The sequence below is a fragment of the Argiope bruennichi genome, chromosome 8 (assembly GCF_947563725.1).
Source record: "Argiope bruennichi chromosome 8, qqArgBrue1.1, whole genome shotgun sequence".
NCBI lineage: Eukaryota > Metazoa > Arthropoda > Arachnida > Araneae > Araneidae > Argiope > Argiope bruennichi.
Window position 1 is genome coordinate 120,331,230 of NC_079158.1, and position 10,999 is coordinate 120,342,228.

Genomic DNA, 10,999 nt, shown 5'->3' on the forward strand with positions numbered 1-10,999 from the left:
CTCATAAAGCGAAAACAATTTTTTGCTTAAGAACTTATATAAGATAGCACAATACATTCCATTCCCCTTTCTTCCACCCCCAAAAATACTCAGACAAATTTGCTATAATGTAATTCATTATTTATACTACATACTTTTTATACGAGAAGATTACCTAAAATCATTTGTTTTTAACTGGTCTTAAAAATTTGGTGAAAATGATAATTAGCTTTATCGTTAAATGAATTCGTAACATGCTACTGCTTTATCGGAGTAATGTTTCTCAACATACGATGTAGTAATCTCTCATGCTTTCAGCATCTCCTTTATTTCGCTGAAAGGTAGTTTGCTTGCTTTATTTATTTTTTCTTCCCCTTCTGACCAAATCTCCACTTCAGCTTTTTGCTGTAACACAGAAACGTCTTCCACCAGCTCATAGATGCCGTTGCAGTGCTCCCCTAGCATCAATATCTTGATCTGAGACCAAATCTAGTCAATTAAGGCTCCACAGACATTTGCTCAAATCTCTCAGAGTCGCGTTGGACGACGTTATCCAGCAAAAACTTCTGCCATATAGATTTAAGTATTCTCTTCCAACAAGTGTTCAACACCGACTGATGAAAACAATCCAGCATGTGGCCTCACAATGTCACCTCCTATGTTGTTCTGCAAAACATTGCTCGCAAAATGAATCACTTACATTTTATTTTACTCATTAAGTAATGTTTGACTATTTTAACGCAAGAAAGAGCCGTAATGTTTAAAAATGGATGAACTTTAAAAAATTTTCATTGCTGTTTGATTTTGAAGAAAGATAAACCTTCAGAATCAAAGTTATTTCAAAACTTTTGTTAAAAGCATATCCTATGTTGAAAGCTACTCAGCATGGAAAAAAAAAGAATAATTTTAGTTGTAGTGAAAAAGATTTTAGTTTCTCTTCAACGCTGAAATATAATGTAAAATATGCTTAAATTGTTTTTAAAAATCTATTAAAAATAGAAAAAATTATATGACGGGAAATTTACATTATTAAAAATTTGATCTTAAAATTTTTGAATTTTAACATGATGTGAAAATAATTTTTGTGCCTTTGTATGTTCGAAAACTATCGTGGAAAAATATCGAAATTCCATTTAACTTTCAATCAATTAATTAAAACTATGTATAAATTCCTTTCTGCTTTGGAGTGTAAACCCACAATAGCTTCACACTAACGGAGTAATTATCTGCCGAAATTAATAACCACTGCGAAAACTTGTCAGTATTGGCATGATATGGAGTGAAACCTTGGAAATTCAACCCATCGAAATGTGTACGGCGCCAATCGGAATAGTGCTCTCAGCGATTGAGAATAGGAAAGTTTGAGATGCATGAAAATGTAGTGATGAGTTGTAATATAGTAAGGTGTTCACATGGGGGGGGGGATGTAATAAAGTTTACGTGTGGTGGTTGTGAACGACCAACTCAGAAATATGGCGTTGAGTGATTGAGAATGACAAGTTAAACGAAGGAAACCGAGTATGGAGTTTAGAACTTCCTTTCCTTCTACTGAGTTGGTATTATCAGTGATACTTGTAATCAAATGGTCTTTTCCATACTCAGTAGTTTCGGACAGTCGTGTAATTTCTTTTTCTTTCCATAAAAGTAATAACAAATTGTTAAATAGTTTGTTGTACTCAAAAAAGTACTTTTTCTTTAAAAATGCTTAGATTTGCTCTGCAGTGGACACCGACGAAGCCGATTTGATCGACGACAGCAGCAGCAGATCTTACAGCAAAGTAAAGGAATTCCATTCCTTTACAGCAAAGTAAAGGAATACCAGGGGAGGAAAAGAACATGTATACAAAACTACAATCCTTTTAAATCCACCGAATAAATTCTTCATGAAAAAGAACTGGTGCGTGACTTAACACGCATTGCCAAATTTACTTTAAATTAAAGTATTAAAACATTTCTAATTAATGAAAACTGCCAGCCGTGTAGATAACAAAAATAAATTTTAATTACAAATTAAATTAACAAATATAGATCATGATACATTGGACGTAAATTCATCGACCAGCACGAGGCAGAAATTCGGAGCAAGCCGACGAAGCCAGGAAGTGAGTCACTGGTTTTCGTTGGAGAGTACAATTCATCTCCATAGGTATGAGTGATGCTTGTCGCCAGCTGGCGAAACAAACAGTCATTTATCGCCTGTTTGGCCGCTGCACACTTCCTCCGCAGTCTCATTGGAAATGGACATGACGTGGGGCCAAACTTGTCGTCCTGTGCGAGTTGTTTGCCTTGCTGGAACGACGATGGATGTCTCAGCTGGAAGTGTCTTGGTACACTTAGTAGTGGAATTTGCTTCTTGCTTGGCTGGTGGTATACTTGAACACGCAGGAGGAATTATAAAAGCTGGTTTCAGACGGTCTATGGGAAGCTCCCTTGATCTAGAGATCAAAAGTTTTCAGTCGCCTGACAAGAACTTTGTACGGTCCATCATATGGTGCTTGTAGGAGTTTACGTACACCGTCATGTCTCACAAATACATGTGAGCACACGTTGAGGTGAGGATGCACAAAGATGAAAACTTGAGGCAAAACCACTTTGTCACGAGAAGAAATAGAGACTTTAATTAAGAAATAGAGAAATTGAAGGTGCGCTTAGTTCTCGTCCTTTGACTTATGTGTTTTCTGATTTTCAGACCCTTTACCTCTTACTCCAGCTCATTTGTTAAGGGAAGAAGAGTTAATAGTTTACCTCCTGCCAGGCTTACTATTGATACTAATTTAAGTAATAGGAAAATGGCAATTAAAAGGTTTAATTATCGTGAAAGGTTAACTAATCATTTTTTGAAAAAACGGCTTAAAGAATATCCTTTAAAGTTAAGATCTACTCATTATGTGAAACCAACAGGCAAAATTAGAGAATTTAAAGTTGGTGATATAGTATTAATTAATGATCATAAACTTATTAGGCATTTTTGGAAATTAGGAAAAGTAGTAGCTGTACATTTCTTGTCAGAGATGGTAAAGTTAGATCTTGACAAGTTAAAACGAATACATCTGTTATTAAAAGGCCTGTTTAATTGTTATACAACCTCGAAATTGATGAATGATTAATTTAAATAGTATTATTAATTTCATTATGATTTGGAATTTAAATGCAAATATGAAAATATTTATCCTAAATTTATATTTAACTTTATTATGATAAGTTGGTGCGTATGTAAACAATTGTTATGAAATATTGAATATGTGTTATTGATGTTCTGTCCTATATAAATGTTGCATTTATGCCTGATGTGTTAAATGTAAAATGTTAAATATATTTAAACATTTGAATATTTAGTTAAATTGAAATTTTCATAACATTGCAACATAAATATTGATTGAAATGGTGTAAATTTATAGAAATTTTAATTTATGTTAAAATTAGATATGTGAAAAAATAAGAAATGTTGTAATGTGGAAGGTTTTTAATTATTTAATTTGAATGAACCCCTTGGTCATTCGAGGGGGAGGGGGAGTGTGTTGAGACTTTATTTACACCCCTCGAGGTCCAAGATTTTACGCCTGAGGGCGCTGTGCCCCCCTCTGGGTTTTGCTTATATTGGGAGTCTTGTTGTACGTTGTAAAGTCATGTTATATTGCTTTGTCTTTGTGCTCTTTGCTGTATAAATGCTGTGTGTTCCTGTTTCCTGCTGTGTGAGCATAAAATGTGAAAAATCCACTAGTTGCCTCCAGTTCCTTTCTGACAGGTAAGAGCTTTTCGAATCATTTGTTATTGAATTGAAGTATAATCATGGTATGAAGGAAAGGGACTGTTACATTAACAGCATGGCATTTTTATACTTAAATCGCTTCATGTTAGTAATTTTTATTACATTTTTAATTCACACCCTCTAGTTCCAGGGATATGAAATTTTGTACATTCAGATGATATCGAAAGCAATACACTTCTTTTTAAAAAATATTTTCAGAACTTGTCAGTTAATTTATTTAAATATCAATTCTATAATAGCTACACCATTTGATAATGAGCTTGATTTCAAGTAGGCATTCCTATGTAGTTAAAAAATCGATTTTTGTCTTTCTTCTCTTTCACATACCAACACGTATTCATGTTTATTATTAACTAATGACCTTTAGAGACCAGCTGGATCGCTGTGCTCATGGTAGCTAAAATGTTCAGTTAAATATTTTATATAAATTCTGTTTAATTAAATATTTTATAATTACTTCCTTCGACAAAATATATTTGAGTTTCAAATTTTGATATTCATATAACTCACGTTATTGTAAAAGCCATATCCGTTGTGTTAAGAGTACTAAGAACTTCTCTAATTTTTGGTCAATTCCCGTAAAATATGAACTTTGAGATACAAAGGAAGTGATAAATTTTCAATTAATCTTAAAAGATTTTTTGCTGCAACTAAACATTTTTTAAAAAAAATATGAGAATAGAAAATAGATTCCTTCAGCATTTAAGTCTTATTTGTACTAAACAATATTTTTTAGGTTTTTTGTTTTCATTTCAAAAGGATTTAAATAATGTAAAAAATAATATTTCATTCCCTTTCAGTCAATAAGTATACTGCTGAAAAAGTTATGATGCCGCATTTTTATCTTTCTTAAATCTTTTATCTTAAGGAATTAAGAAAGGAAATGTTCTTGACACTGCAAAATTTAAAAAGAAACTAAAAATAATATTTTCTTTCTTCTGCGAACACATCTAACCGATTTACGAAGTTTTGAATAACAGTATTTTAGGACAATCCAATCCAAGACTGATTGACGTAAAATTCATAATTTTACGTCAATCAGTCTTGGAGAAAGTCCGGACATTGATTTGCGTACCATCTTAAAGATGTTCAATGAATTAGCCTAAGATCTTGCCATTTTATAAGTTAGTCATACTCAAATTTTCATAACTCCCCCATTTTTAGTCGCAACGGAATGGATCTTTTATTTTATTTAAAATCATAGAGTTTCAAATTCCTTTTTCTAATTAGGACTAAAAAAAAAACCGAAGGATCTGTAGAAAACTATAAAATTTTTAATTCATCAGAGCGTAGATTGAAACAAATTATTATATTTTGATTTTCTTGAATGCGATGTCATGCAAGGAGAAAACATTGTAATCGTCCAGAATTTCTAACTCGAGATTTTGACAGATCTTCAAGAAGAACCCTTTTCTGGAAATGCGTCTGCCTGTCGTTCTGTTCATCTGTCTCAGAAAAATGATAAAAAAGATTTGGGAAAGATGGACGAAATTTCGTAGGAGGACTTAACACTATACTTGTAGATAGTTATAAAATTTTGAACTTAATCCCTCCAGAGGAAATGAGCCATTCCAGCTGCCCCGAGTGCAAACGAGCTCGATAGCAACTAAAAAGCATAAAGAGCTAGATGTATAAAATTTGGTACACAGATTTAGCATCTAAAATGTTATATACCCAAATCTTTACCCAGATTACCCAGATTTATACCCAAATCTTTCAAAGGGTTGACTGTCTATTTCTATGTATTTTTGTATGCATGGGAGCGCAATAATTCATGGGTGTCAAATTTTGGTTACAATCGGACAAAAAAAAAAAAAAAACAGGTTGTCGAAAATACATCTCTCCGCATCATATTCAGTACAAATGTTAAATTAACCCCAAAGATCTATGTTTCATTTATAAAATTCGTCAATGGCATGCGAGTTATTTGTGGTCCCACCCAAGGTGCACATAGTTATGCAGGGTGAGAGGAATACCAGCTTTATTAGAGAACGCGTGAGTATGTTTTGCAGTGACCACTGCCTCTGCTTTTTAAGTTGTTTGGTATTTCTAATAATCTGGTATATGTAAGCCCACAGCCCTAGAAGTATCTTTTTCTGAATTTTCCAGATTGAGATGAAATATTCGACCTATAGTGAATTTTTGAATAATGTTTAATGATATACATATCGCTCGAATTATATATAGAAAATATGCATAAACATTCACATGTTAAATATGCAGAAACTAATGTTCAAGTATTAATCATTGATTTCCTATAAAAAAAATTCAAGATAATGAAGAAAAAAAATTTAAAAAATTATGTCTAAGCAGTTTTAACAGACGAAATGAAACATCTTAATTTCTTTTTCACGTTTGAGCAGCCTCTTAGTCGTTGCAGTTCCAGTGAACTGCACCGTTGCCCGGGGAACACCACGTGGAGGTGGGCTACTCTCGTTCCCCACCCTCCAACCCTCCCTTCATCGCTGCAGCTGACAAAAGTTTTTTTTAATTTTTTTATTGCTGCTGCTGATGTTTTTGTTTTTGATGATGACAACATGCTTGTTTCAAAATTTTATATGACAACAGACCACAATTTGTGATGTTGAAAATAATATTAAACAGCTTCCAGAAGCACATGACAGTTTTTGAACTATCATCCGGAGCAGATACGGTCTTTGAACATTTGGCAGCACATAATCTTTGGATCAGTCATGAACAGTATTCGGAGACTGCCGACAGTTTCGATGTTAAACTGTCTATATCCGCTGTCGGTATTCCGCCGGCAAGTCCAGAGCCAAGCAAAACACATAGATTTCATATGACTCCACAACTGGGACACCGATGGGAGCCAATCGGGCCGGCAAGTTCAATCCACAGCAGATTTTATAAACCATGTATGATTTCTCTACCGGAGCATCAGCTTTCTGGACTTGAGCAGCTGCCATTTCAGCTGGAATGTCCAATGCCTGACAAAATCGAAACACGGCATACGAGCGCACCACGGCAACTCGCGGTTCAGGCAGTTGAGATGGTACTACTGCATTTGGATCCAAATCAGGATCAGAAATCAAATCCCCAGTAGATGTTAAACGGGGAAATAGGGAATATCTTATCAATTCCCAAATAGTCACAAAAACGATGTGTCCACCGACGGCTGTAGCCACAGCGAAACAGTCAAGAAACGCACTAAGCATTGCTCAGAACAAGAAAAAGTCACACAACGATCGGTTGTAGAACAGTAAATGAATTTTAGTAGAAAGCAACATTGTATGCTTTCATTGTTCCTTCTGCTACATTGTTTGCATCTTGTAATTTTGTTGAGTATTTAAACAATTACATAGCTGTTGACAATAACAACAGGAGTGATTGTTGAATATTTTTTTTTTGTTCGATAACAATTGAAATGCGGTGATAATTATTACCAACTTAACAATCGAATATATGCCAATAATCAAGCATAAGAATTTCGACTGGGGACTAAAAGTGAAAGTTTATATCTAAAGAAACTATGTGGATATAAATATAAATATTTATTGAAAGTATGATTAGTCATTAGAGTTTCTATGGGCATTTAAAATAAATCTAATTTATCGAAAATGCACGTAAGAAATGAAAATAACATTTTTATTTCACTTTATATAAGTAGGAAAGTAAGAATCTTTCCCTAAGCCTCAGATGGACATAGGAAAATGCAAGAAGTGAAGAAGTGTGGGAAACATATGAAAGTGGAATTTAGTGTTTAATTGAAAAAGAAATACAAATTTTGTAAATTTTAATGTAGCAATTTGTATATCTTTAGTAATCAATTCTTTCGTTGGACAATAACTTATTACAAGAAGATCAACTTTTACTTCAAAATAACATTTTTCAATTTTACAGTATACAGAGAGTTTCAAAAAAGTAAAACTATATATATATATATATATATATATATATATGTATTCACAAAAAAATTTTCATACACCCCTTCCCTGAGGAAAAATGTCAATGATTAAAACATTTTTCCTCAATTTATCGACAAGGAAACAAATTTTCATGCTTCTACCTGTAAAATTTGCCGAGATATTAAAAGGCAAATGTATTGACTTGCATCATTTATCCATACTTCTGACCAGTTTTTGTGAGAGGCTTTCTTTGTGGTTTTCAGATAAATTAAAGTTGCAATTCCTATAGGGGACTTTACACGAAACCTGTAGACTTATTGAATATTCCTATAGGGGACTTTACATTAAACCTGTATATTGAATCTTTCTGAATCCAAAAAATCATGTTTACAATAGACGCATTTTTTAATTATGTCTGTTGTAAACAAGATAAATTAAAGCTGTAATTTATATAGGGGACTTTATACTAAACTTGCAGATTTCTATTGAATTTTGAAGGAAATGTATTGTTACAAAAAATTTTCTAATACAAATACCGTTAATCAATTGTAATAACGTAACGCATTTAATCGCTATAGCTCAGCAGCTTGCTTGCTTGCTGTCTAATCCTCTCCAAAATCTTTTACTGGTCGGCGACTCCGACTCCTCTCACACACGACTTCTGACGATCCACACAATTTCTTCATTTGCAGCTTCAGAGTGCACGTCTTTTATAGTTCCGGGAGGCGGGCTAGAAACTTCTGACCAATCAGGGCGTCTCTGGATCTATCTCCGTTCCTACTGGATGGACGTGAAACTTCTCGAACTTTCCAATATGATCCATTTTGTCGCCAAAGTCGCCAAATGGCCGCCAAGCTCTCAGGTCATTGACGCACAGGACAGATCTTACAAAGGGTTTTAACGGTTTTTCCCAGGATAGTCACCCACAGGACGAATGCTGCCTGTGCTTTGGAAACGTCATGAAGGGGAGATGACCAAGGTGATTTTGATAGCCGGCATATGCCTTGGTCCATCATGAACTGAAACTCTTTTTTGATGGCGTCATACATTTCTGGATTTAGCCTTCTAGGTTTACTATGGAAAGGCGGACCGGCTGTTTCAATAAAATGCACCGTATTATGTTTAAAAAGTTTCACCCCAAATGATAATTTTGTTAATTCTGGGAATTCTTCCAAAATTTTATGGTATACTGATTCACCAGAAATAAGTTTTAGAGACGCATAATCTGTTGATTTTGAAATTATTCCTGGTTGGGTAAATTTAGTAACATTATCAATAAGTTTGCGCTCTTTGAGATCTATTAATAGGTCAAAGGTTTGTAAAAAATCCGCCCCTATTATGAGAACAGGCACATAAGCAATTAAAAATTTCCATGGGAAATTTCGCCTGGGACCTAAGTCCACATTTAATAATTTAGATCCATAAGTATAAATTTTGGAGTTGTTAGCTGCAAAAAGTTGCAGAGAATCAGGTTTTAGATTTTTTTGGTTATTGTTGAGAGGTATGCAAGAAACCTCAGAGCCAGAATCTATCAAAAATTTGAAATAGGATTTCTTATCAAAAACACGCAAACGATACGATTGCGCGGCTGCCGCTGATGTAAGTTGATCGACAGCCGCTATTGCGAGTTTTCCTGATCCGCGTTAGTTGGGTACGAACACGGCGATCGGACTTTTCTCCGAAACGCGAATGAAAATAACAATATTTTCTCCCACGATCACCGGAAAGCCCACGCGAAAAACTGCGCTGTCTGTTTTTCCGATGGAACGGCCTCTGCTTCTGTCGCGGGAAAGCCGTTGTACCTGCTTACTTAAAGCGGCGATTTCGCTTCAGACTCATGCGGACTCATCTAGTAAACTTATCCAGAGTGGATGCTTTCCTCATGGCAGTACTTTCCGCGCCTCGGCTGACGGCAAAGACGCTATTATCTGTTGAGGAAATACGAACATCGGCAATTTTGTCGGCCATGTCGTCCAAGGGTTCAGACCTTATTGATAAAATTGCCCGCATTTCTGACAGTAGTCTTTGCAGCCATAAAGTTTTAAGGAAATCGTCTTTTATGCCTGCGCCACCACCGAGTTCGTACATCTTTCGGAGTAACTGCGATGGTTTATCGGCGCCCAAATGTAGTTCAGAAAGCAGTCGGCGGATCTGTTCATTTTTCCGAAGCGAAAAATTCGGCTATAAGTCGAGCCTTTAACGCATCATATTTGTTGGTGTCGGGGTGTATGAGTAAAATATCAGCTACCGCTGATAAAGTTTCGGGATCAATAGACGCAATCAAATGATTGTATTTTGTAAGGTCGTTAGTTATTTTAGCTAAGGTGAAACTGCTTTCTACTTGGATGAACCACAATTTTATATTGTTCCTCCACAGTGGGGGTAGTTTCACCGAAAGATGGGACACCTGCGACTCTGTCGGAGCGCCAGCATTGACAGTTTCGTTTTCTGTATTAGACATTTTTGGTTACTCGTTGTGGAAAACTGATAATTTTTACAATATTTAGGACTATTAAAAAAAGTTATGATTATTTAAAAATACACATTTAAAAAAATAGGAGTTAAGAATCATAATAATAAACATGGTAGCCAAAACGAAAGTAAGAAGAAATTAATACTTCGAATAAAAAAAAATAACACGAAAAATAATACTGAATATAAATAATAAGATTTCTTCGCCAAAATAATGCGAAAATGAAAAATTGACCAATCACAGAGAAATGAAAAGAAAATTCGAACACATACCTGGTCTTTGATGCATTACTTCTTGGCACAATAATCCAAAATAATCCATAATGGGTGGTATGTACGAAGAGCTCAATCACTAAAATCTGATTTGAGCATATTTTAGAAATTTTGAGGCTGAACTTCGCAAATTTTAGAAGAGTCAAAAAGAAATTACCGCGTCAGCAGTTTGGTGAGGGGCTTAACATGCATTGCCAAATTTACTTTAAAGTATTAAAACATTTCTAATTAATGAAAAATGCCAGCCATGTAGATAACAAAAATAAATTTTAATTACAAATTAAATTAACAAATATAGATCATGATACATTGGACGTATATCCATCGACCAGCACCAGGCAGAAGTTCGGAGCAAGCCAGCGAAGCCAGGAAGTGAGTAACTGGTTTTCGTTGGAGAGCAAAGTTCATCTCCGTAGGTATGAGTGATGCTCGTTGCCAGCTGGCGAAACAAACAGTCATTTATAGCCTGTTTGGCCGCTGCAGAACCTTAACGCGTTGGATGTGGAATTAAATTCTTCTTTCGCAAAAGGGCAAAGACTGAAAAATAAACCTAAGCTTTGATATTTTGTTTCATTTGAATTGGAATACGAAATTTTTTGTCTCAACAGAGTCACTGTCGATATTTGAAAACAAATCAAAT